Below are 5,000 nucleotides of genomic sequence, written 5' to 3' on the forward strand. Positions count from 1 at the left end.
CTGTAGCTGATGGCTCTCCTTAGGTGTCAGATTTATCTGCTTAACGCCAAGCATGACCATATAAACATTGTTATCAAATTTTGGGAGGTTCCATGGCCTCTGTATCAGTTCCTTCCTTAGACTTAGGTTCTAAAATCTCTTACCTGAAGGGACACTCGAATTCACTTTCCTCTACTTGTTAATTATGTAGTATTTATGTATTTATTATCATCTTTGTTGTTATTTGTTACTAATGCCATATATACACTGTAACATTGTTATTAATTTAACAAATAGAATCTTCATAATTAATTTCACTCTGGTTTTAGCTTTCACTTTTCCCACATGGGCTGCTTATTGTGTGAAACCCTGCTTTGCAAGTTCAAGGCCTTTTGGGTTGTTTCAAAAGGGTAGCCTGTGTGTTTACAGGAGCGCCGATTCTGCATTTAAATGCAGTGTGCATCTACATATTTATTTTGTTTCTATTTGTACCAATGATCATCTATGTGTAATGAACTCCAAGTTTAGACTTAACGTCCTCCAGTCCAAAGCTAGCCTAGCAAAGTGCTTTCCTTTGCATAAGTATGCAGCCTGTACAAGTACTTACCCTGATTATCAAGATGATATGTAACACCAGCATATTTCATAATGTTCTGGTTCCAAAGGCATCGTTAACATAATTTCGATGTTTCTTTTTTTTGCTGCAAGCTGTTTAACAACCTTTCTCCAACGGGGATTGATGAGGCACGATTACTTTTAATGAATGTTAAGAGTGCTGGATCCTTAGGGAAATATTTAACCCCCTAAATTTCTCAGGAGAGCATGTTGGAATGATTTTGAGAATAGGAACTGTGTTTCATACCCAATAACCTTTTCATAATCCTTCACGTCAGTTACAGAACTGATTTGAAATGACTACCATTCTGATTATGTATCTGCAGATCTGAATAACATCAGTTCTTTCTCCAAAGAACTCTGATGACTGATAACATTACTTAAGAGATCCTCTGCTTAGTGAACATCTTTAACATTATTTTAGTTTTTTAAAATAATGTCTAATTCCCTTTCTCTCTCTCTCTCTATTAAGAGGTTTTGCGCCCACAATTGTAGCTTGGTAAGGGTGTTTGATTAATATAGGTTGTTTACGCAAAACGGTTTCACTATGACGTGAAAACTCAATGCATAAATAAAGTACTGCATAGCATTACTTGGTTCTTGTAATACATAGTTCATGTCAAATAAAGACATTAAGAAGACCAAGGCAGCGGCGGAATGGGTATCTCTATAGAGAAAACGGGACACTAATTTTTAAAAACCATAATCTTATTTTCCCTCTTCCACCAGAGTCGAGAATTGTTTTCTTTTTTTGTAAGCTGACATTTTAGTAGAAGGCAGTAGCCGACAAAGTTCTTAAAAGCTCCCAGCTTTAGTACCTATAATTTCAGCCTTAAATACACGAGTTGATTTGGTGGCATCGAAGTTAAAGCTGTTGAAGATATGTTCTCTTGCCTTGTGTTAGCCACTGAGGGACGAGTTTCAAACTTCAAATATATCCACCAAAGAAGCAATGGGTTTATATGGAATTATCAGGAATAAACTTATGCTATATTCCAAGAAAGAGCTTCGGTTCATTTTGTGGTTCTACGTAACCCACCGTGGGGACATATATGATTGACAACCAACAAATGCTATTATAGAATATAATACCCAGCTGGTCTGCTACCATGTCATGACAGAGCACTGTTAACAGTCAAGAGTTCTATGCGGTAGCCATACCAGCACTGATAATAGCAAAGCTAGTACTATATACACTGGCTTGGTTTATGAAACTTACCTCCTTGATAAATAAATTTTCGTAGCTAGTGCCTCGCAGTGAATAACAGTGAGTCACAGTAACCACAGCCCAGACTTGTGTATCACCTAACCTGTCCTGAAGCCCAATTTTCTATTTCATCTGCTCTGTCGTAGGCTCTCAATCCTACCTAACCTATTCTAGGGTCGTAAGTTATGCATATCTTCTTAGTAGGAGGGATCAGTTACCTTCCTTATTCCAGAGCTTCATGTCTTATTGTTTGTTTGTATGGTGCTTTTACGTTGCATGGAATCAGTGGTTATTCAGCAACGGGACCAACGGCTTTACGTGACTTCCGAACCACGTCGACAATGAACTTCTATCACCGAGGTGGGACGCCAACACCATACCAACCACGCCACTGAGGCGCTTTCATGTCTTATGTGACCTATCCCAGGGCTCAATTTCATAACCAAGATTTTGTGTCCTATTTGACCTGTCTTAGGACTCCGTGCCATACAAAAGTTTCCTCTGGCCCTACCTAACCATTTTACGAATACATGTCCTATCTAATAGCTCCTAGGGCACTGTCTTATCTAGTCCATTCTACGGCCTCTTGTACTATCTAGCACGTCCTACCTTATAATTCCTTGGACCCCTTATCTTACTAAAGTCCTTTGACCTAATGTCTTATCTAAATTGTCCTGGGTCCTAAGTCAAACCTTTTTCATCCCAAAGATATTCTACTAGGTCGCCATATCTTACCTGAACTGTTCCAAGGCCTTGAGTCCTATATACCAATCCCTGGACCCTGGGTCCTACCAAACCCATAGCCCCGTGTCCTACCTAAGTCGTCCGGGGACTAAGGGTCCTAGCTACCCGATCCTTATTGCTAATAATTCGTGGATAAATAGTACTACAGCTCCCTTCCGATTTCACCAAAAAGTTTTTGCAGAATGTCGATTAAATCTATTTCTTCTTTATTTTAGCAGATGTGGCTTCTTTTGTTGGAGCTAATGCATTTAATTCCCTGCAAAATCACATCAGAAATACATAGGTTAGTCATGCTAATTCTTATTTGTGAAGGAATATTAGTCTGTTAATACCGAATGTGTTAGCAGTGAAGGTATGGGATGAATCACGACTTTATCTAAATCACACGAGGTTCATTCCTAAGCCGTTCAAACAATATCCATGCTCCCCCACCCACAGTTGATATTGTTTATCAATTTAAACAACACTTTACTCTCATAGATACAAAATAACCTCTTGTGATTTTAAATTTTCCTCTCTCCAATATCGTTGTTAAATGTAGTCACCTTACATGTATACAGACTTCAGTTTGTTTAGTGGCTAAATTTAATCATAGTTTGCCTAATCTGGCTGTTTTGATATTCAAATATGGCTATAGCGTACTTAGTAAGTTAATTTTTCCCAAAAATGTTATAAAGTACTTTGTAACTTTCTTCTGAATTTCTTTATCTTTTTGTATTCCTAGTAAGTTATTCAAGTTAAAGTACTTTCATTGCTGTCAATTTTGCTGTTAACGCACTATTCATTTCTACTGTAAATTTTTTACAATTTAGAATGAAATGTTGGATCAATCATTTTACATTTATGTAAAGAAGAGTTTACTCTGACATGTCCAGTTCGTAGATTTGCCAAGACGGTCTCTACTTTTCTATTTTTACAGCAAGATGTTTCCCCCTCTCCTATAATAATGGGTTTAAAGGTTCCAAGCCACTTACCCGGTTATATGATGTTCCACTCTTTTTGTCATCTTTCTTTCATTTTTCTCTTTAAAGCTGATTTCTTCTGTTATAACTAGTTCCTGGTTCCTAAGCGCTCACTCCACAAACACAGTTGCGGGCACACCACACTGTTTATGAGGTGCAAAGCTTTATTCCCTTAATTGTTTAACTTACTCATTATTTAGTTTAACTTTCCTTTACGTTACTTCAAAAGGTTTTTTTTTTAATTCATGTCTATTATCCCTTTTTTGCAACCAAATTAACCCCGAAAAATTTCAGATATCTTTAAATTAGATACAATCCAATATTTCTACTTTACTTTTGTTTATGCATGAGCTAAAGGTACTACTACCTCTTCTTGACAAAGTTCACAGGAAATCAACTCGAGAAAACTGACTTGTATAGTACCTGTATTTTAGACTGGTTGAAGGCACTGCACTTTCTTTTTCTGGCTAAGTTGACGGTTGATTCAATACTGTACAACCAAAATGGCTATACACCCTTATGGATGATTGATCATACATTTGGGAAATAAAGGTTAAGAAAAAAACAAAAGGAAGAGAAATGAAATATACTTTCTCCTTTGTTTTCTTTTTTTTGGTTTGCAGACAGGAAATACTACCAACATCCAGCGTTTTGTTGTTTCAGCTTTCGTTTTCAGAGAACAAATAAATGAAGCCTTTAATGCGCACAGGAAAAAGAAAGCGATCCGCATTCATATAACCTGCATTTAACACATAATTAAGAGCACTTCTTTCATTTCGCTTATTCCATGCTTTTTTTTTATATATATACAACAAGGAAATATCAGGTCAGAAATTCAAGAGAGGATTTCTTCTTCTTCTTGTATATGAATATCTTACAGTGTTCATCATAACATTACGACAGGATTATTCGAGAGAAAAATAATAATAATAAAAACGTGAATGCAAAAACATGCAGGGGTTAGGCCTACTTGTCTCGTTGAATAGACCAACTCAAATTACAATGTATAAACCATGAATGACATTATACTACAGACGTCTTATCTCAGCCAGTGGCTGTAGCTGTGAGAACATAGAATCGTCAGTTAAAAAGAAATGTTATTCGCCATTCACTTACACCATCAATGACACACGAAATACTTATAGATAGTACCACCAGTATCGGACATCTGGTTTAGCCGCGCGTTCTTGGAGAAGCAAATCGAAGAGAGGAGTTTGCGGGGACAACTATATGCGAAGGACACAATGATATAATATGTTTTCTTTTTTAGATAATTATATTCTTTTGTGAAGGACAAGACGGAATATATGCTGTTATGTGGTTTATACAATAGGCGAGGTTATTTACATACAAGAATATGTTTTTTATATAGATATGTGAATGTATATTGTATATATATAGAATATCCAATTAAGGCGGAGTCAAACTCAATATACATATTTCTTTTTCTTTTTTTTTTACATAAAGGGAGAAAGAGAGTATACTACATGGTT

Source organism: Macrobrachium nipponense, chromosome 10 (genome assembly GCF_015104395.2).
Source record: "Macrobrachium nipponense isolate FS-2020 chromosome 10, ASM1510439v2, whole genome shotgun sequence".
Classification (NCBI taxonomy): Eukaryota; Metazoa; Arthropoda; class Malacostraca; order Decapoda; family Palaemonidae; genus Macrobrachium; species Macrobrachium nipponense.